General features: G+C 33.1%; 2 protein-coding genes across 2 annotated transcripts in view; both read right to left on the bottom strand.

The window, feature by feature from the left end:
• The window catches only part of LOC115890004 (neuronal calcium sensor 2), a 63,934-nt gene extending 50,564 nt beyond the window's left edge, over positions 1–13,370 (bottom strand). Inside the window, exon 1 of the mRNA XM_030910115.1 lies at positions 13,072–13,370. The gene's annotated coding sequence lies outside the window, so the exon portion shown is untranslated. The remainder of the gene's footprint in view (positions 1–13,071) is intronic.
• LOC115890003 (neurocalcin homolog) overlaps positions 1–24,561 on the bottom strand; it is a 130,729-nt gene that overhangs the window by 61,621 nt on the left and 44,547 nt on the right. The window lies entirely within an intron of this gene.

Below are 24,561 nucleotides of genomic sequence, written 5' to 3'. Positions count from 1 at the left end.
AATTCAGATGTTCCAGTGCAAAACGCAGGCGTGCTTGACATGAGCTGGGGTAAGTTTTGGACAAAATACGGGTGTTTTGGGGGTCATGTTACTTTCCTTCAATCTTCGTCTTACTGTCCACTGACTAATAGTCACTCCTCGTGTTTCACGGAGCTGTTGTTGCACCTGAATAGCATTAAGACGCCGATTTCTTAACATTGTTGACACAATAAAGCGGTCATCACGATCCGTTGTATATCTCTTTCTACCAGTTCCAGGTCGACTACGAAAGGATCGAGTCTCCTCAAGTGTTCACACACTCTTCGAACCGCTCCGCGTGTCATATGTAGTTGCCGAGCTACAGCTCTCTGTTTAAGTCCATTTTCAATTAAAGCGATTACTTGGGCGGCTTTTTCCGGTGATGTATGCATTAAATTGAAACACTAATCAAACATTGAAACACAACTAATCAAAGAATAAAAGAACAATGTGAAAATTTCGATTACAAAGGTAGTAATTACAATATTTGACAAGTTTGTTATTCTTATCGTCACCGCAACAAAAATACCTTTTATTTATTTGTTTACCCGTTGGTACGCATATAAACGATAAGTATACTCTGTTTTTTTTTCTCAGGTAAGATTTCGACAGACGATGACAGAAGAAACGCAGATGACGTCCCATACCAATCTATTTATTTTACTAAAAAAAGTTTCTAATAATTTTTAAGTTATCTATGGATGGGTTTAAATATAAATCCGTCATACGTCGTGTCTTGTTGTTTTTAACCGGTTTTATTGGTTTATTTAAAAAATGACAGATCGTATTTCAATTTTATTGGTTTGACGGAACGATGAACGACAAACGGACGCCGATGCGTATGAACTCGCCTTTAGATTTTTGTCATTTTTGACGCTTGTCAAAGTCTTTCCAAATTATAGGTTATAATTTTGTGTCAACTTTTGTTAAATACCCTGCGTTTTGGAAGATAATGCATTTTGATTCGTATTATTACGTGTGTTTTGTGTCTTTTGAAGTCAAGTGGAGGAAAAATCGAGTGAAAATTAACTGTAGACCCAGAGCACAGTTTATGGTTAATACTCGCTGCCCAGGCAGAAAGTCTTATACACCAATGAAGTTGCCATCGATAAAGTTTGTATACCATTTCGTCGTAGATAAGTGCATCTCGTATATGGTAGAAGGATCAAACTAAACACATACTAAAAACTGGAGTAGCTGTAAAATATCGACATCACACGATAGGTAAATAATGGATTTTAGTACTGCAGAAAAATAATGTCAAAGGTACTGGTTTAAAAAATTAAGATTAAAATTAATTAATCAACCTTTAAGGTATAAAATTTGGTAGGTGTTATTATTAATAAAATAGTTTGTTTTATTTACCTATGTTGTTTTATTTATTCCTGTGGAATATTAAAATTTGTATTTGTACATAAGTTATATTGATAAATATAATCATAAATGCGGGTAGTTTCATAAAGCTTGAAAGTAAATAATAGTTCTTTTTATAATTTTTTTTGGTATGTAGTGTCTTGTTCTTGTTTGTTTTGTATTAACACATACCGTTTTATTAAATAAAATAACTCGATTACATTTTTTCAGTTTTATACACTTTTTTCACAATATTTTGAAGTAATCACTTGTCATCTTGTCAATCAAATTTTAAATATATCGCTATGCGTTCCAGTTGTACCAACTTATTTCTTTGTAAAATAAAATAAACTACTTTGAAATTAAAATGACAGACACATCTATCACTGTCAAGGATCTTCTCGTTGGACAGACTATACCCTGAATAAATTTATGCTCATATTAAAGCATGTTAAATTGTCTTTGAAACAGCTCATATTTTTTACTTGCCATGATAAATAGATTCTAAAAGACACAGTTAAAACCAAAAGTTCACAGTGGGCCGATTTCTATGCACATTAGTTTATTTTCTTCAAAATAAATATTTCCCTGGATTGTCAACGTGCTGCTCTAATAAACTGGAACACCCTGTATACACGGTGTCCCAATATTCCGTGGACATAGAACTACTACGTTTTTTCTGGAATCAAAATAAGTTCATTCGACACAATTTACCTCTATAAAAGTGCTTCGTTTGTCCGCCAGAGGGCAAGAAACTTTAAAAAAATAAAGACATTTTTTCACACAAACAAGAAGCACATACAGCAAAACATAGACACCCAAAATCTCATTCAAATTGGAATAACGGTTCGTAAAATATCTGAAAAAATGTCTAGCGGACAAACGAAGCAATTTTGTATAGAGGTAAGTTCATATCAGATTCTATATTTGTTGTACGTCATTTTCTATTATTGATTCAGAAACTTGTTAGAAATTTAAAATATTTTTTATATCTAAATCTAAATGGTCGTTTTTGAAAAGTTCAATTGGAAACCATTCGGCTGTGAGCCAAAGAAATTTGACAAAGTTGCCGCTATTCATTATTTTTATTACTCGTTTCGCACGTTAACGATTAAGTTGTCGCAATGGATAGTTTCTTTTTAAATAATAAATAATATCAGAATTAGTTGTTTAAAATTCAAAGCAGAAATTTCAATATATTGGTTTCTAACAAATGAAATAGATGGATTCTTTAAGCCGGGTCCACATATGTAGCATCTTCGTGTATCATATCTCCGTCGCGTTGCACCAACATGTTTCATGACTGCTAGTTTGGACGCCGAATTAACGCGATCATATGGTACACCTTTGTGATACCGTATCTGATACATGCCAATCCGAATTTTGGCGCGTATCTTAACACTGCGTATCGGATACACGTATCACGATCTGTCATTTGGACATGTTTTGATACAGTATAACGATACAATTGACTTGACACGCCGTGACCCGTCTTGAGGCAGTTTTTCTCCGATCATCAAAGGGGCATTGAGGGTTCGCTGAGAAGAATTGATGAACATGATACGACGATACAAGGTGATTTGTTGTACCGTCCATATACAATGATACGCACGCTTGTACGCTGGTATGTATGAATTTTATAAGTATGGACGCTTACTTTGGCACGATATGCATATTCAGTCGACACAGCCCAAATAAACGTCCATATTTACGATACAAGCTCTTGATACGTGATACATGATCCTAATACAATAGAGTGCTACATATGTGGACCCGGCTTTATATATCATTATTTTATCTTATTTTTACTTATACCTACATATACCCCGTTAGCATCAGAGAGTCTTAGGTCGGTATTTGTATGTCTAGGAGTGAATCACTATGGCGATCTTATAAAGCCGGGTCCACATATGTAGCACTCTATTGTATCAGGATCATGTATCACGTATCAAGAGTATGGGTCGTAAGTATGGACGTTTATTTGGGCTGTGTCGACTGAATATGCATATCGTGCCAAAGTAAGCGTCCATACTTATAAAATTCATACGTACCAGCGTACAAGCGTGCGTATCATTGTATATGGACGGTACAACAAATCACCTTGTATCGTCGTATCATGTTCATCAATTCTCATTTATATTATCAGGACGGAACCCTCGATGCCCCTTTGATGATCGGAGAAAAACCGCCCCAAGACGGGTCACGGCGTATCAAGTCAATTGTATCGTTCTACTGTATCAAAACACGTCCAAATGACAGATCATGATACGTGTATCCGATACGCAGTGTTAAGATACGCGCAAAAATTCGGATTGGCATCGATCAGATACGGTATCACAAAGGTGTACCATATGATCGCGTTAATTCTGCGTCCAAACTAGCGATCATCATACATGTTGGGGCAACGCGACGGAGATATGATACAGCAATTTGCTACATATGTGGACCCGGCCTTTGGATACCATATACAATTTACAATCATCAGCAGATGATTAAAGCTAAGTTGGTTAATGGTTAATAATGATTTTGACATCGCTTTTAGTAAAGAGAGAATTGTTATTTTCGTAATTATCTGGGAAACCCTTTTTGCTCCAGATAATAATATTAAAATCAAAAATTACATAACCAGTGACCATAAAATTTCACACATTGGTACACATGAGCGATCACAGGTAGTATATAAACACATATAGCTTATAATTATTTATTATATGCTTGATAAAACTTTGATATTTATATTATTACAACTTTACAATATTGTTAAAATTGTGTTATTTGCTAAAAAAAAACAAATTCAATGCATGAAAGTAAAAATATTAAGTTTTATGACTATCCATGACAGTTGAGTATTTTATTACAGGAAATATTTCCAAAAATAAATTTAAAAAAGGTTGAAATATTCGTTCTGCATTGAGTTCATGTGTATCAACACATGCATCTAGGATATAATTAATACAATATGCGTACAATTTAGGATTTCATGTTTAACATTAATTAAGAACAAACGTTTTATTATGTAGTGAACTGTAATTATTGTGTAATTATTCATGTTCACATCAAGGTAAATCACCCTCTAATATTATATTTTTAAGTAGATCAGAATGCTGATTTAAATACCTAAGATACCGTATGATCGAATAAAAACGGCGTCAGCGATGGCTATGAAATGACATAGATGACATTTTCCATATAAATTTACAAATAAAATGACAGCAATCTTCATTTCATAGCCATTGCTGACGCCGTTTTTATTCGATCATACGGTAGAATGTTCAGACAAAAAATATGGACGAAGCTTACTGTACCACAAAACGAAGATACCCAGGATATACTCTACGATAAAAAAAAGGCGTCAAAGACGGCTAGAGAATCACAATCGATGATAGTTTTGTCGAGGTCAAGCCCTAGACGTGATTACTTGGCCCGTACTCTTCTTTATTTTTTAATGGCGCTTACTACCAGTAGAGGGAGATGGGGGTTTCAGCATCAGGAGGAGGAAGTTGTGGCGTCATCTGTTAACTGTTATCTATCAATTGTCAAATATGTCAACTGTCAAATACGTCATCTGTCAACAGTCAATGTCATATTTCATCAGTCATCCGCCAAAACGTCATATGTCAATTGTCAAACTTATCAACGTCATATGTCAGTTGGCCTTAAGAAGGTTGTAATTTATTTTTATAATGAGTAAAACTTATTTTTAAATAGTGCAGTTTAGAATTCAAGAAAAATATTTTTTTGGAACTGATATACCTAGCATTCTGTGTTAAATGAGAAGATTTGAAAATTGTTATACAAAATTCTGACGTAATTTAATTTTTAACAGGCCCCTGTTGATTGAAAGAGGCAGTTGTTCCCCCTTCATAATATGAAAGCAGAAACAATGACATCATATAAAAAGTAAATTCAAAGGAACGTTCTCGGGGAATTATTAACTCAAACTTGATTAAGAACAAAGGGAGTCCCTAAGGGAGCTCTGCGGCTACCCTTAGGGACAGGTTTGCTTTCGTATGAAGTAAAAGCTTTCGGCTTTGTCGACGACGAAGCCAAGCTGAATTAGTTCCTTTAGTTTTTTTTTTATTTTAGTCTTTACCGAGGTCTTTACTAATATTGTTTTTTTCAAACGTCGCACTAAGGGGTATTTAACCCAAAAAGTTGGCCAATATTTAAAAATCTAAATTCAAGATATCAACCAACCAATACCAGGAATTATTTGTATAAACATGAATGTATTCGAGGGTGGGTGGTAGGGGTCAATGTCCCCCCGTGTTACAATCCGCGCCAATCACAAATTGTTCTTCGAATAGACGGGCTGTGTATCGCTGTGCTTTTACAAAATTTACTTAACAATAATTTTCTTAGTTTTTCTTACTAATCGCGATCTTTTGTTGATCTTATATTAGTTTGGAGTATAATATGGGAGTATTACTCTTTAGTATAACTGTTATTTTGTAGTTAGAACAATATTAATCTGCTAGTTCAATAATAGACATATTATTTCATATTTATAACAGAATGTTTATATAAACTTTCAGTATGTAATCGAACCTTAGCAAGTATATCAATCTGGCTGGTTTTGTAGCTTAAGTATTCCTTTAGAAGACCTTGATAAGAAATTTTGCTAATTTTTGCGAGTTTGGCAGTTACAATTTTTTTTAATCGAATATAAATGTAGTGTTTTTCACTTTCAACACCCTGTATCTTAGAAACAATGCATTTCTGGACCTATGTTTAAGGGAACTTTTCTCCATAAAATGACCTGAGGAATCACTCCCTCGAGTATTAACATGTTATTGAGGGACACCCTGAATAATCTTATTTATTTATATTATAAAATTCAATCTTAATCTTGTCGATAAAAAAACGCTCAGTATGTATTAAAATTTGAAGCAATTTCTTTATTTTCTCACGTTTTAAAAGGCGGAAGAATACAAACAAAAATAAAAATATTATTGGCGAGGTTTTGAGGTAAAATACCCCATAGTACGTCGCAAGAGTATCAATTTTTGTGACATGATTGACAATATAAAAAGTCAATTTAACGCCTAGGCAATCTAGGCATAAAAGTAAAATATAATTTCGTTTTCATTCTTTGACAGATTGTTATTGCTAGAATTATAATTAACGTCATATTTTTTGCAGTTTTAAAGTACCGTATGATCGAAATAAAAAACGTCGTCCAGTTGGTGAGGAACTGGGCATCATTGGAAATGAACATCAATGACATACCCCCTATAATCTATACTAATATATAAAATCCTTAAGTGACTGACATACTGATTAATCACGATCCTGCTCAAACCACTCAACGTAAGAAGCTCAATTTTGGCATACAGGTTGATTCTAGGGTGTAGAGGTTCGATAAGAAGGGATTTTTCGAAATTCCAGTTCCAAGGGGGTGAAACCACCCCTTAAATATTATAATATTTTTTATTTAAAAAACGGTCAAGTTTCCGAAAAACCGCTTAAACACGTATATTTTATTTTGTTTTTTTTACATATTTTAAGTTTCCGAAAAAACGCTTCAACACGTATATTTTATTTTGTTTTTTACATATTTTAAGATTTTTTAAAAATGTATACAGGGTGTTTCGAAAAATCTGGTCATTGAGTAATCACGATTCTGCTTAAACTGCTTGACGTTCAAAGCTGATTTTTGCTAAACGGATTGACTGTGGGGTGTAGAGGTTGTGATTGATGTGATTCAAATTCCAAGAGGGTGAAAACGCCCCTCAAATATCACAATATTTGTTATTTGAAAAATGGTTAGTCTTTCGGGAAAACGCTTGGACAAGCATAATTTATTTGGTTTTTTTACATATTTTGAAATTGTTTGAAAAATCATACAGGGTGTTCCAAAAAGTTGGGTAATTTCTTAACGACGATTCTGCTTAAACTGCTTGACGTAAAAAACTTATTTTTGGCAAACGGATTTTTTGAAAGTCAAATTCCAACGAGATGAAACTACCCCTCAAATATTACCAAGTTATATAATAATATCGCCATATTGTTTTTTCTCATGCTGACATAAATGTGAGAAAATTTTATCCAGTTTGTATTCTAATGGAAATTCTTGCTTTGCTTTATCATCACCATTACAAATGATTAATTCGACGCGATCGAAGTCGCTGGTGCACGGTAGTTATACATATATAAAATGACAGCGATTTCATAGCTATGGCTAACGCCGTTTTTTTCGATCATACGGTATTAAAAAAGTACAAAATTTATTTAGTTTAGTGCTACGGAAAGGGTGATAATAGTTATCGGAAAATATGATACTACAACAGCAAAAATATGACGTTAATCAAAATTAATAATAACCATCTATCAAAGAATGAAATCGAAATTATCTTACCATAGAAAGGCTTTTTGATATTTAGGACTTCAAAAGATTTAAATTCAACCATATGTTCATGTTTTTTTTTTAATTTTCTCTAAAACGGTATAGAAATTTGGAAAAATATAAAAGGAATTAAGCATTTTAGAACAAGCAAAAATCTTTATGAAGAATGAATTATTTATCTCAAAATGTCAATCAAAAAAAAGTTTTTCCTCTTGTAAAGACAATCCATGGACATACAGTAGATCAATAAAAGCATCTTTTATGTTTCAATAACAATATTAAGATAACTTTTTCTATAAAAACTGGATTACGGTCTAAATGCATTCGTCTTTTTATGAGAGATTGTAAAAGTTGACCTGGTTTTCTGTTTGTACTAAAAACCATTCGTGAATTTTTGCTAGCACTCTTTATATTCCTTGTTCTAATTTCATATAAAACAAATTTTATTGTTTTTGACATAAAGGACAAAGTATATTGGTACAAACTGTATGCGATAATAACACAGACAAAAAAAATGTCTGGGTTTACAATAATTGGTGTCCTCCATTCGCGAGTTTCAGAGCTTTACGCCCTGGGCTACTAGCGGTTCTGAAAGGTAGCTGTGCGCGATAGCCTGGTGCCTCCATATGGCGCGGAACAGTTCTGAACTTTATGACTCAATTGAATGGAGTGAGAGTATCGCGTTCTTGAACAGTTCAGAGCTGCACAACCGCGTGAATGGAGGACAGTAAATAAGGCACCGCAATCTCAGACGAACTCAGGTGCAGATTAAGTCATTCATAGGAAGAAACGATAAAAGACGTTCTATGTCAGTGCGATTAGTCAGTGATGCCCAGCATCCTTCAGGCAGAAATCTAGGCTATTATTACATCACACTTATACCGGGTGTTGCATCGTCGGACGGGACATCGTCGAACTCGTTTTCGAGTTATCGCCGATTTCTTTTTAAATATTTCTCCTTATGGCCCTGTATTTACTTATGAGCACCAGTCAAGGTAAAAGATAACTGTAAAATGAAGTTGTCATTTCAGAAATTTACCTATTTAGTGCTTTATTATTATTGAAAACTCATTCCTACATCGGAAATCTTAAAGATATATTTATAAATACAAATTAATAAGAATTAAAGTAAAATAAAGTAATCAATTACAAGTAAAAAATCATTAATTATAGTATTATTACAATATTCAATAACTTATTAATGTAGGTACTATTAAATTGTTAGAACTTTAGGATTTAAGAAGATGTTCAAATATTCCTCCATCGACTGCTAGACAATAACCCAGGCGATCATAAAATTCTCTTCTTACATTCGCTAGTTGGTAAACTGAAATTCTATTGCATTCGGCAGAAATAGCATTTTTTAACTCGTCTAGATTTGGGTATTTTTTATCCTTGTATATCCTGTTTTTAAATGGCCCCAGAGAAAGAAATCATTTAGCGAAATATCAGGAGACCTTGCTGGCCATTTTACTGTATGATTTAGGCCAATAACGTTTCCGTTAAAACTATTGTCTAAATATTCCCGAACAGCCAGGGTACTATGTGCCGGGCAGTCATCCATTTGGTACTAAACTTCCTGATTTTCCCTAGCGGCATCATATAAAGCAGGTAAAATATGATTTTCGAGTAGTTCCAAATAATATTCTGCATTTAAATTTCCGTAAGAAATAATGGCCCGATAATATTGTGTCCGAATATCCCTGCCCAAACATTTACTTTCTGTGGATATTTCGTCCTTGTTTCGACAAACCTGTGTTGGTTTTCTTTGTTCCAATACCGATAATTTTGAACATTGGGTTCATTATTTAAGGTAAACGTGCATTCTTCAGTGAAACGTATGTTTTTTAAAAATTCCCTATCCGTGTTTGCTCTTTCCATCATATCAAAACAAAACGCCTGCCGCCGTATTTCGTCCCCATCTCGTAGCTCTAGGTTCTTTTCATATTTGAAGGAATAGTATTTATGTCGTTTCAAAATTCGAAACGCTGTAGTGTGATCTATTCCTATTTCATCCTCAAGTTTCCTTGTGCTGATCTTTCCATCGTTCTCTTCCACGCACAATAAAACTTCCAAGCCGGTATCATTTCTTGCATCTTCTCTTTGTTCCTGCCTTGCTTCACATCTGCAGTTATTTATTAGGGTACCTTTGGTCTCAAATCTCTGGATATTCCTTGCGATTGTAGATTTTCCAGGTATCGGTCTATTCGGATATAGAGCAACAAACATGTCCGACACCTTTTGATACCTATTTCCTTGATAATACATGATAATACCATTTAATAATCAATACTTTTTCTTCGGTAGCTAATATGTTATATTACTTTTACTTCGGTAGCTTTTATTTTGGCTAATATTTTCGATGTAGGTATGAGTTTTTAATAATAATAATAAAGCACTAAATAGATAAATTTCTGAAATGACAACTTCATTTGACAGTTATCTTTTACCTTGACTGGTGCTCATAAGTAAATACAGAGCCATAAGAAAGGAGAAATATTTAAAAAGAAATCGGCGATAACTCGTAAACGGGCTAATCAAAAATATCTAAAGTTATTCTTTTGAATGTGGGTTTTACTGCTCTTCAATAAACCTAAATAGAATTATTCTCTAAAATAATTAGGGAAGCCAATAATTGACCCCAATAAAATTTACATGGGATTTCCTATGCTCGACGATGCAACACCCGGTATTCATAAGACGCGTACAATTTATCTCAGATAGGAACTACCGGAATCAAGGAATAGCCATCTTATCCTATAGTCAAGCAGGCAAAGAAAACAAAGTCCTCCTACTCTGGGTGCCATGCAACCCACCATGGGATGGAAGGCAATGAAATATCAAACGATCTAGCTAGAAAAGGAGCAAACACTCCACTAACTGGACCAAAGCCATTCTGCTTCCGAAGTGGAAACCAACTAAAAGCAGACTTCGAAAACCTGGAAGACTCCATCCATAACCTGGAATGTGAATCTTCCAACGTTTACTTATTGAAATATAACTTATTATAATAATAATAATAAACTTATTGAAATATAAAATAGGGAAACCAATACCGACAAATATATGTTTTATATTTTCCTAATTATTGTTTATATTAATTATGTACGCCACTGTTTATCTATTAATAATGTGGTCATTGGCATAATTTTACAGATTAGGATCGATTACGTCAAAATACGATTATCGAACTAATATATATCGTCGTCCGTCAAGACCAGTTTCTGCGACATCGACCTAAAATTCCGCCTATTTACCGTCTCGCACGACACGAATAATCGATACAGTATCGATTGTTTGTATATTAAATAATGCAATTAGCTCGGATTATGTCGGCAGTATATAGCGACCCGATCAAAAGTGGAAAAACAGCCTGAAGAAACAAAAAAAACATATTCTGTTTCTTTTGAAAGTAGTAGTTAGACAATGATGCATTTTCAAATAAAATATATCTACTTGGACTGGTGGCAGACTTAAAACTATGATGGCAGAGCTTCACCGGCTTTCTCTGAATATCGAATCTGGATAAAACAAAAGCATGAGTTCGGAAAATATTCAAGTGACCACCAAAAATCAAATATTAAAATAGATAAGAGAATATAACTATCTGGGACACAAAATAAAGGTTGGCAAAGAAAACCAAAGCTCTGAAACATCAAGGAAAATAGGACTTTGGTAAACTGGGATACCTATATACTCAAAGCGCATATCGAAAGATGTGTACAACTTATCTTAGATAGGAACATTCGGAAACAAGAAATAGTTATCTTATCTGATGATGTCAAGCAGCATTAAGAGCGATCAACTCAGTAACCATCAATTCGAAGTTGGTCAAAGAATGCCTAGAGAAGTTTAACAAATTTATATATATAATAGCTCGAAAAACCTAAAAGGCTCATGGCTTGATTGGTTATCTTTCTCCATTTGTTTCTGTCTTTCGCTTTTATTCTCCACCCATCCACTCTTATCCTTCTCAAGTCCTCTTCAACATCTTTTTTCCATCTGGTTCTCGGTCTACCCCTCCTTCTCTTTCCACCTATTTCACGTCTCATTATCATACTAGGAATTCTTGCTTCAGCCATTCTTTCAATATGTCCCAGTCATCTCAGTCTTTGTGCTCTTGCTACTCCCGTTATACTCGGTGCCCGATATAGATGCTTTAATTCTTCATTTGTTCTTCTGGTCCATGTGTTGTCTACCTTCTTTCCTCCAAAAATCTTCCTCAGTATTTTTCTTTCCGAAATCTCTAGCCTCGAACTTTCCATTGAGTAACAATAAACATGTTTTTAGTTACACTAAAATAAAAAAACTGAAAACCACTAAACCACAATAAGATCGTAATGTTCTATTGTTAAGTATGTATTAATTTTAATTATCCTTTCACTTAGTTATTTTTAAACTGTTCATTGTTTTTAGTTCACCAACTTTAAATTTTAAAATTTAGATAGCTTCATAAGCTTAGAAGGGAAAAATGGAAAATCTCGAAATATCCTTATGCATTAAAGGTTAGCTGTATAGCCGCTACCGGTAACTGACTTTTCAGTCGAGAAAAAGGTAGGAAACTAGAATTAATCGATTTGATCTCGTCTGATTTTGTTTGTATAAAAAGGTAACAACAATAATTCAAGGATTGTGAATTAGTGCTACTAACTTCTTTAACTTCGACAGTGACTCGCTCACCGTCATCAAAGTTCTAAGATATTTCTAGAAAGTGTTAGAAAAATATTGTCAACTGCCTTCAAATTAACTGTATTTTCTACTAAAAAATTTAACATTTTTTTTGTCAGTTTCTTCCAATGTCTCTTCACATGGATAAAAATTGGCTATGAACACAGTTCAAATATATTATTTTTAACAAATAAAACACCTTTATAACCATTCGCGAATACTTAATTATGCGTTCTAAAGCTTCATAGAGAACCTCGAAATTATTTGAATTAAGTAGTGGTTTTAATTATACTTAAGAATTACCATTCAAATTAATAGAATATCCTAGCAACAGCATGCGGTAGTCGGTTGTATCCACAGAGAAAGCCTAATAACTAGCTTAGAAAACAATAAATTTTTCATTTCAATACGATAATCAAAGGCCAAATTGACATTACTGGCTAATTCTGCAGTGGCCAAAGTGGTATGTGTGTTAACTTTTTTTAATAACAGGAAAATACCACCACTTTGACGTTCTGAATGCTTACATTGAAATTAGAAAAAAAAACTCCTTTGCAAATTGAAGCCACCAATTTAATTCACTAATTTCGAGATTCTGAATGAAGCCTAAGTATACTGCTGTATAGAACTTCTCACAATGAAAATTATCACTAACAACAGCAAAAAACAAGACAGTCTTCTCTTACATCGAATAAAGCCCTTGTTATCCTTTGTTCTTCTCCTGAAAGCTCTCCTGAAACCTGCGACGGTATCCAGCAACTGGACCACCAAGACTACACTCCTACGTCTTCTTCTGAGGGTAGAAGCCTGGAAACAATCCCTTAAATCTATCGCACCACGGTAACCCTGGCTACCTCGGCGCGATCCATCACTGACTGATTACTGATTTTTGTTTTTCGCGATCAGCAAAAGGCAGGACGCTCGGCGGCGACGGTGTTTTTGATCTCGGAAAACCGCGCTAAAACGCCGATTGATTGCTGCGAGGACCGTGCTAGTGGGTAACTGGTCTTAGCAGAGGCCCGCGCCGCGATTAGCCGCTCGGTATTGGTCCTGCGGCGTTGCCGGGTGGAGTATAGAGGTTTTCCTGCTGCGGCATATACCCGTAGAATTGAGAAGCGATCAGACAAAACGTGATAAATCCACTGTTGGGCAAAAATAACTTAATATAACGGTATTTGGAGAAATAAATCCTATGATACCAAGATAAGTCAGTTACAACCAAATTTTATTAAATCCCATTTAAAATTAATTAAATGCCTTTTATGCCAATAATTTTACAATTTGTAGACAAAGGTAAAGTAAACAAATAAAAGAGAATACAAAAGAAGTATACAAATTACATTGTCAGTCTTATTGTTTAAAATAAACATTTATAAATGTTTACAATGTCAAAGGATAAAAAAAATAAAAATAAGGTTCAAAAATATTCAGTAAGTTTATACTAAATACTAGCGTGTACCAGCGACTTCGTTCGCGTCGAATTAATCATTTGTAATAGTGATGATAGAGCAAAGCAAGAAGTTCCATTAACATACAAACTGGATAAAATTTTCTCACATTTGTCAGCATGAGAAAAAACAATATGGCGATATTATTATATAACTTGGTAATATTTGACGGGTAGTTTCATCTCGTTGGAATTTGACTTTCAAAAAATCCGTTTGCCAAAAATAAGCTTTTTACGTCAAGCAGTTTAAGCAGAATCGTGGTTAAGAAATTACCCAACTTTTTGGAACACCCTGTATGATTTTTTAAAATATTTCAAAATATGTAAAAAAACCAAATAAATTATGGTTGTCCAAGCGTTTTCCCGAAAGACTAACCGTTTTTTAAATAACAAATATTGTAATATTTGAGGGGCGTTTTCACCCTCTTGGAATTTGAGATTCGAGAAACCCCTCCTTATCGAACCTCTACACCCCACAGTCAATCCGTTTGCCAAAAATCAGCTTTAAACGCCAAGCAGTTTAAGCAGAATCGTGATTACTCAATGGTCATATTTTATGAAACACCCTGTATACATTTTATAAAAATATTAAAATATGTAAAAAATAAAATAAAATATACGTGTTTAAGCGTTTTTCGGAAACTTGATCGTTTTTAAATAAAAAATATTGTAATATTTGAGGGGTGGTTTCACCCTCTTGGAACTGGAATTTCGAAAAATCCCTTCTTATCGAACCTCTACACCCTAGAATCAACCTGTATGCCAAAATTGAGCTTGTTACGTTGAGTGGTTTGAGCAGGATCGTGATTAATCAGTATGTCAGTCACTTAAGGATTTTATATATTAGTATAGATAGTAATAGCAAATATTAGACCAGTGTTTGCAAGATCAAATTCGATTATCAAAATATAAGTCATTTACGGCGTAGAAAGCCTTGTCTAGTAAATAAGATTTCAATGGTTTGCGAAAAGAAGAAAATGATGTTATGGGATTGGATTTCAAATGGCAGGTGATTGTGCATTTTTTTCGAGTTGTATAATATTGAACTTTCAACTTACTCTGAGCGTGGGGTAGGTAGATAAAGATCTTGCTCCGCGTTCCTGAGTGGATAAGTGTGAGATGGCCTTTCTTGAGAAGGCGATACATGCTTACGTATTAGGCAAACGGATTCAAATATAAATAAGGAAGGAAGAGTTAATATTTTTAATTTTTAAAAAATCCTGGCAATGAGTTCTGCTGTTTAGTCCCAGTGAATATCGAACATCTCTCTTCTGGAGCTTGAAAATGCGGTCAAATTGAGTCACACAACACGTATCCCAGAATGGAAGGGCATATCTGAGGTGCGACGGAAAAAGTGCATAATAAACAGTTCTAGCCACTGACAAGTTAAGCTCCTTAGAAACAGATCTTAATGCAAAACAGGCAGTGCTTAATTTTTTCGACAAAACGTCGATATGCATGTCCCATTTTAGAGAATTGTCTACAACAAGCCCTAAGAATTTTACAGATTTTACGACGTCAATGGTGGTGTTGTTAAGTACAAAAGGCTGCAGCGAGTTTTTATACGACAAAGCTTTAGTTTTAGAAATGTTGAGACTCAAGAGGTTCGAATCGCACCAAAATTTAATGGTGATTAAGTCATGTGATATAATCCTATGAAATGCCGTGACGTCCTTGTTGCTCCAAGTGAAGCTATTGTCGTCCGCAAAAAGACATATTTTACCACTGATGTTTATGTTAGCAATGTCGATAAAAGAGACATATTTTTTTCTTCACCCTTTTTCAAATAAGTCCAAATAACAAAGTTATTTTACTTTGACAATTTCCAAAAAAAATTGATTTTTTGCTTAAATTTTGAGAACCACTGGATCTTTTCTGCATTTTTTTTTCGTAGATTTAATCTACTACCTCTGTTGCCATATTATAAAGAAATCATGTTTTTTAACTAGAAAATAAAAAATTTTCAATTTTTTTTTCGCGAAAAAACCTCATAATCCTGTTTCTGGGGTCGAAATATATTACACCTTAAAATATTTGCACTTATTTAAGACTCACACTGTATAAATTACTAAAAAGTGCTAGCGTCACTGCTCTGGCTGGAATAAAATCGTATGATTTATGTCCGTTGAACAAAAATTGACATAAACCTTGTCAATATATTAACTCTAATTATAGAAAAATTAAAAAAGGGCAGAACCGTTTCCAGACATACAAATCTATTTCCAAAAAAACTATTTTTTCTCGAATTTTAAAAACTATATAATAAAATAAAACCAAAAATACAAAGTTATAGTTACTTGAGTTAAATGAAAGTACAAAAACTGGTACTGAGAGCACACATAAAGAGATATTGATGAAGAAAGAAAATTGAGAAAGAAAATTCTATAAAATATTTTTTTTTCAATAAAACATTCGGAAAATATCACTACCCATTTGTCCTATAACCCCTCACAACCTGTAGAGTTGTAAATATAAACATACAAAACAAGTGGTTTATTTCGACCAACAATACCTAATTCCCGAAATTCGGGGATTTTCCCGGGGAGGCGGCATCGCGGCGCGGCGTCCTGGAGAAAAGCGCGCGCGTCGCGGCGCCCGTTCCGAGCGTCGCGCGCGATCAATATTGGCAACAGTGCCTGGCGGGTACCTCAAGCGAGGGGCGCTTGGTCAGTGCGGGGGTTAAGTAGGCGCGCCGATTGGCGCAGCGTCCAGGCCGGAGTACTGGGAATAATAGGCTGCTCGGGGTTCAGAGAAATAAGTAAATGTAGAGACGTCCTAATTACTAGCGATGCGAACTATCGAATGAATTAGACTATCGAATGGTTAATGAATGAATGATTTCAACTATCGAATGGTTTTATTCGAATAAAATCATTCATTCATTTGTATACTAAAGCATATGTGACAACCTCGCCGTGCGACTAAATGGTTATCGTTGAGCCACGACTATCGAATGCTTTTGATAAATGAAATTTAGTATTCGTTTGATTTTTGTATGCTCAGTGCATTATTAGTTCTTCCAAATTTTTATAACTTCACCGTATAAATACTGTGCTATTTTTGCGTTTACTAAAATAGTTAAAATACTAAAATAGTAGTTATTTTTTAATTTTATTTATTGACGATTGTGTGCATGTGCAGGTGGTCAAAATTTTTCCGAAAAGTTGTGTGGTTTTCCGTAGTCCGATCTTTCAATTATTTAATTTTATATGGTATATGGTCTATTTTTTAATGGGAAATTTTGAGAAGTAGCAATTTTTAAGAGAGATGAGATGAACTTAAATTAATTTTAAAAGTACATATTTGTATTTTAGATGTTTTAATAATATGAATTAGTTGAACTTAATAATCATATTAAAGTAATGTGGTTAAGTAAATGGTTATCGAACTCAAACTATGGGGTGAGAAAATTAAAATGAAAGTTTTACACGTGCCAATTTAAAAAAAAAGTTAACGATGTTTGTATTTTGTTTATGCTAATTCTCTTACATGTAGTTTTTGCGAAGAAATATTTCATTTATTTTTTAAAGTAAATGCCAGTAAAAGTAAATATAATTTTTAAATAGTAATATAAAGCACCTAATATAAATAATTTTGATTTCTAATTTTTTATTTATATTTTCGTTCCATTACACTGCATGATTAGAAAATTAATAAATGTTTATATTTCATGATTTTAAAATTTGTTGTTAATATAACAAATTAGTTCTGTAATTATTATTATTCAATAAACCAACGTTGCCAAAAAATTTAGAGACTATATTATTTTTAAATAGGATCTAATATAAATAATTTTGACATCTAATTTGTTGTTTATATTTTGCTAATACTTAAAAAAAATATTTATATTAAATCATTTTAAATTTTGTTGTTAATAGGTATAACAAATTATTACTGTTATTATTATTTATTAAACCAGTCTTTGCTTAAAAACATTAAAAATCATTTTCTTACATCCAAAATAACAAGTATTATTGCAGTGTAACAACAGGATATTAATAAAAAAAAATTCAGAATATATAGACATACTATCCCTAACTAACTAAAGCCAAACAATAATATTCTTTGCTAATATCAACTAATACCAAAATATGGCAACAGCGCCCTTCATAATGTATTTTCTGTGTAAATACTAGCACCTCAATAAAAAAAATAATGTGTCGTTATCTATATCTGACTCCGCAAAAAATCAAAGATGCCGGCTTCTTTCATAGCATTGCCACCGACCGCTGTCGGGTTTGGAAACCTACGTCGCCGGGCGACAACTAAAATTCAGTTAATATTTTATTATAATCGATCCTGACGAATGAATGAATTTCATAAATGAATGAATTTTATAAATGAATGGTTTTTGCTGCCGAATTACTAGAATACAATATTTCAAGGCAGATGACGGATCTATTCGATAATTTTTATTCGAATAGTTTTCAACGAATGTTTTCTTACTAACTATCGAATTATTCGAATGAATTGCAACTATCGAATGTTTCGATAGTATTCATTCGATAGTTCCCACTACTACTAATTACACAACACTTTCAAAATATCCTATCACCGACTTTTAAAAGAAAAAAATATACAAATACGAATTTACTTACTTACTTCCATTACTCGCTAACGAGTATTTGACACGCATCAGAAGGGTTATGCAAGGCGTTTTCTTTCATGAGCTTTTCTGTGACTGAAAAGCCCGATACGTGATGTTATCTCTCTTCCGCACTCCGGACATTCAAAAATTTCGTTACTTTGTTGCCTTTTTACTTTTTCGTTGTCGTTGTTAACTGAGTTTACAATGCTCTGTTGCAACTTGTTTAATGCGTTCGTGTGCCGGCGGTATGGCACCAGAGTTGTTAAACTACACGTAGTAATTAATAAACTACATTTACTACTACATGTCACAAGTAGTTTTTTAAATGTCGAGTAGTAAATGTGTAGTTTATGTAACTAATGTAGTTTTTTTTAAATAACAGTGAAAACATAACCTAAAAACTTTGATTGTTGATCAATTTAAAGAAATAAAAAACCTATATTTTGTGAATTTGTTCGTTATTATGTGATATTATTTTTGATACTTAGTAGTTAAAAGTGCTTGGAAGACGTCGATGTCTCCATACCTTGCTCCATACCTTCTGGGAAGAGGGGAATTATAAAGTTGTGCCTTTAGATGTAAAAAATCATATATTCTATGGAGAAGAATGTCTATGGAGAATTTCTCCATAAGAATTTATAGTTTATTTTGTGTTCAATGTTACTTTCAGGGCCAGTCAACTGAGATATACGACCTTGAACGATCTGTTTTTGGGGTAGTAATTTCCTGGGACGCTAGATGGCGTATTTTTATTTTAATTTTTCTAGTTGCCTAACAATTGCGTACAAAATTGTTTTTATAGTTGCCTAAATAGGCCTATTAATTATGTTCTGTCATTGTTCTGTATGTCAAATCAGTTTTCCGTTTCCGGCTTCCTCCTTCCTCTTCAGTTGTGTTTTGCCATTGACTGGAGATGTGCGTTTCGCTGTTTTCTGGTTGTTTGGCTGTGTTTTTTTGCAATCTTCGTTTTACAATCGTGATTTTGTATTTTTGAATTTTTTTGAACTTTGTTTTGTGTTTGATTTTTAAGATCTTTATTAAAGGTAAGGTTTAAGTTAAAGGTCTTTGATTTATCTAACAATTTTATTTAATAATCCGAGAAAGTGAGGTGAGGTAACCTAACCAAGTCCAAATATTCGTGAATTTTATTTTTTAACAATGTAATATTTACAACGCCATATATTTTTACAAAAAAAAATTGATCAACCTCATATTTTTGTACATAAACTCCACAATGTGATATTACACAATTGTTCAAGTCCATATGTAAAAATACACGTAAATAAAACATTGTTTCTAATGGACGTCACTTTTTCTTGTATTCCAACGATATTTGTTATGTGTTCTTAAATCTGGTAGTATAATAAATATTATACTTTTCAATCTGTTGTTTTATTTGTTTGTAAAATGTTTCATGGTATAATTTTCTGTAAATTAAAATAAATTATTTATTGTAGGTTTTTATGCACATAAAATGATATAAGCAAACCATTTAACACTTTACAATAGTTTAACCTGGTTTAACCTTTATATATAAATCCTTGTTTTTTACCATTTGACTTGTTTGCTAACTTGGGACCAATCAGATGACTACACATTATTTTGTAGAAATCTGATTGGCTCTAACTGGCGAACAAGTCAATACGTCTTGCTTAAAAATAAATTGCATCTATTTAAATTTGCCGCCACCTTTGTTACTTTCCTGGGTGGCTAGATGGCGCCACTTCAATATACAGATTACAGATTTCTTTACAAATTTGAAACCCTTTTGAAACTAAAAAATGCATGGGAGTTAGCGTTCTTCTTTAGTGTGTTCTGTGGTTACTTTGTATTTCGTAGAAAATACACTTTTGTTGAAAAAAAATTGTCTTTTTTTCTGATATTGTTTAACTTATACAAATATAATATAAATTCATACTTCCATGATAAGAATTTGGCTTGATTTTTGTTTAAAGTCTAAATTGTTTATGTTTTACTATATTTTTGTAGGTAGTTTTTAACGTAGTTTTTGTGTAGTTTTTGAACGTAGTTTTTGGCGTAGTTTTTCGCTTCATAAACTACTTAACAACCCTGTATGGCATCCATGGTTTCTCTTCCATATAACGGGGTGGGATTATTATTGCTCGGTACAGTGCAACTTTCGTTTTTGTGCTTGCAGAAACCTTGTCTTTTAATTTCCAGAATGCTCTTGAGGCGCTGCTAATTCTGGGCTGAATTTCAGAGTCGATATTGGCCTTTTCCGAAATCAAGCTGCCGAGGTAATTGATTGGTGGTTATAGTTATTTCTTTATTAATATAACCATCAAAATATAGGTTTTATGAAAAAAAAAACTTCATTAAGAACCTTAATCAATAAAAATAAGGATTGAATAGGTCGTAACTTCTTTTGTCCTCCACATATAAATTTTGTTTTAATACCATATAAACCAGTTTATCGCTTTACTATGTAAGGGATTGGTATTGAATGATTTATGATTTAGCAAATAAAGTAAATGTGTGAGCCCCTTATTCTTAAATTAATGAATCTTGATTATATTCGTAAAATCTTTAATGGGCCATAACTAATATGTAGTTAAAAAGACATCGTAAAACAAATACGCGTTAATCAATAGCTTGTATTTTTTGTTCTGATCCTAATCTTATTCGAAAATTAACTAACTCAACCAGAAAGTTAAGCTTACATAGACTTGCTAGATCTGGGACTTTCAAAATGGAAAATAAAAACACTAAATCACCTCAATACACCAAAACACTTTTACTTTTACACTGGACGCGCGTTTCGCTAACCATGTTAGCATCATCAGCAGATGATTATAAACTTAGGTATTGAGGTGATTTAGTGTTTTTATTTTGCTGTGTAACACCAAAGGTTCCAACCCTCAACTGTAATTTTCAAAATGGAGTTTGCAAACTTTTATTAAAATAGAATGTGTTTAAATTTTCAGTTAAGAATCCATTTCAGTAGTGCGAAAAAGTAGCAGAATAAGCGTTCGGCATTTAACGTTTTATGTAAAACTGGCTAGGTATTTTTACACAAATGAAGAAGGAAATTAAAGATAAAAGATTATACTATATCCGTATTGTAGCACATTTTAAGACAACTTATTTATTTTTAAGATTTTGATGATCAAACATCAACAAAACTAAACTTGAACTAAATTTTCAGGAAAATAAAGACATAATTTAAAATTCCGTTATAATACGAAAATAGATTGAACTTGTGATTACAGTGATATATATAATTTATATGGATTGGTTTGGTTTGGTTTGGTTGTTGATAAAATAATATGCATGTTCTGATTTCTTTCGAAAATCGACATCTATGAAAATATGAACCCTTCCTGGACACAAACGGTACATTGTGAGACAGGAAATTGTAGAGAGAAACAAGCCCTATAACATAGGATACAACATTTTAATGAATAGTGCTTTTCATAAAATCAATAAAATGAAAAATATACGAAATAATGATTTTATAGAAAACACTGTTCATTAAAATGTTGTATCCTATGTTATAGGGCTTGTTTCTCTCTACAATTTGTTGTCTGAAAATATGAACCCTTCCTGAACACAAACGGTACATTGTGAGACAGGAAATTGTAGAGAGAAACAAGCCCTATAACATAGGATACAACATTTTAATGAACAGTGCTTTCCATAAAATTTACAATGAATAAGTAAATTTACTATGAGATACACATTTTTTACATAAATTCACAAGAATATTGGTGAATATAAAATATAACATATTTGCATACATGCCACAAATTAGCCATACAGCGATTTTACAAACGAGTTGTAAAACTAAAGAACCGATGGTAAATTTACTACAATAATCTGTGGCAAGGCATCCATCAATATTGTTATTAAATTCAGGAATTAATTTTTTCAGTGCAGTACTTTGGTCATTTCGTCCGGTATAAAACCATAGTAGGCCTCTTGTCACATCGCCACAGTCCGCCTAAGGGAGCGTTTGAGAGCCTGGATGGAAGACGGCCAGTGTCTTTCGACAAATAGGCCAGTAATTCCGCTGGCATTATTTTTTTTCGCGTCCCTTGAGCCGACATAAATAGTTAAGGGACGGCACAGCGGCCACCAATCAACCAAGGCCGTCTCGTTTTATTTTTGCCCTTAGAGTAGGCTCCATTTTCTCTTATTTGTTCTTTGGTAATTTATCGTTCAAGATTGTTTCTTTTTTTTTCGAAAAGATATTGGAAAACATTGTACAGCTGGTTCCAAAAAAAATGAATACGACTCTTTACACATTTTTTTTTCGAATATTTGGGCAGTGTATCAAGTATTTTGACATGTTAAGGTTATTGTGACATTGTATAAAACAACTTTGCTTTTGACAAAGTGGCAAATAAATTTTTCAGAACGTCAGCATGACATGAGTAGAGAAATGGGGGACTGGTATCATAGAATATACTGCCCGAAATAATAAAAATATGTTTTAAAACGTATTCAATTTTATTAGAACCAGCTGTACATTGTATCTTATAGATCTATTGTGTCCTTTCTTAAGGTAAAACTCATCATACAGTCTCAGGGCTTTGACAAAAGCCAGTATTTGAGACAGTTTTACAGAGGTTAGTTCTTCGTTTCCGATATCAGTCAATCCAAAGTTTATGGTACGAATGGTTGTCGTCTGGTGTGGTATGGTTGTGGCGTTTCCCCATTGAAAAGCCCCCCTCCAAGAAAAGCTGTTTTACATTTCATTTAAGTTGAAAATAAGTTACTAAAAATAAAAATAACTTCATTTTTCTCAAAAATATGTTTTGTGACAATGTAGTTTGCGTCTGGGGTACAGATACAGGGTGGTTCAAACTGTATTCGGGAAACTTCGGCAGCATATTGTGCAGATAAAAATAAGTAAAAAAGTTCGTATAAATGTATGTCCTAAAATGCTGAGTTTCGAAGATACAGGGTGTAGAAGTTTCATTTTTATTTCGATTTTTTCCAAATAATTTTCGAAGTAACGTCAATATTTAGATGAAAATTAGCGTTTGGTGTTTTTTTTCTAGGATATTGTAACTTCAAAAACGAGTTCTGGCGAATCTATTAGGGTATTATAGAGTAATTTATTATCAAAAATTACCCTGGTTTCAAATTATATGGAGGCTTGTGTGTGAATGGAGATGATGAAGACGTACAAAATAACAGAGACGTAGTTAATAACATGGAAAGTAATGAGTCTTTGTGTTGCCAACCCTTCTGTTTCGGGTTGTGGTTTTCCTTTAGCTCGACAATATGTCTCTTTGCTTTGTTAACACAATGCTTGATTGTTCGGTAATAAGATTCCATCATGCTTAGGAAGGTTTCTAATTAGCAGAACATTATTATGGAATTATATGTTAAATCTGATTCGATATTTTTAATAAAATAGATAAATACTCAGAGAAATAAGTAGTAAGTGGTCTGTTTTAACAAAGAAAACATATTTCCTAATCGTTCAACGTATTGGTTCAGGGAAATATGTTTAAAATAAACATTATTTGAAATATTGGAAGTTTTTGAAATCCGACGAGTTTTAAAAAGTCTCTCTACCTTTGTTTGATAGTGTAGATGTTATGGACTCGATTTCTGAGACATGTTTAATGTCATAAACCGCCTGTCGATATTTTCACTGCCAGTTGAGATACTGGGTCTTTTTTGTGTCCATAACTTTTTATTTCGCGGAACAATAAAATTTTGTAAAAACGTTCTTAAGGCACTTTTTTCACCGCAGTCCAGTGGCGTGATCTGTACTTGCTCTTTTTGTCAGAAATAAAAAATATACAGGGTCGCTTTTATGTATGGAAACGGTCGATTATTAGGTAAAATATAGGAGGTGCCGCAAAAAGTTAAATACAAAAGTTACAGGATTTTTAAATATCTATTAGCGAGTGATAAATTTAAGTATACAGGGTCGTTCATAAAGTCGTGGCACATCAATTCTTCCTTCAATTCAACCGCAACCGTTTCCGAATTATTGACTTTTGAAAATGTCACTTAAACAATTCAATTTAATTAATTTCGATGTGTTTGGTTGGATTTAATGATGCCATTCTGCCGAAACTGTAATACTGTTGTAATGGGTTTTTAAATTCCTATTAGCTACTAGCAAATTTAAGTATACAGGGTCGGTCATAAAGTTGTGTC

The sequence above is a fragment of the Sitophilus oryzae genome, unplaced genomic scaffold (assembly GCF_002938485.1).
Source record: "Sitophilus oryzae breed Bouriz unplaced genomic scaffold, Soryzae_2.0 scaffold_857_pilon_pilon, whole genome shotgun sequence".
Classification (NCBI taxonomy): Eukaryota; Metazoa; Arthropoda; class Insecta; order Coleoptera; family Curculionidae; genus Sitophilus; species Sitophilus oryzae.
This window is presented reverse-complemented; position numbering and strand designations above follow the sequence as displayed.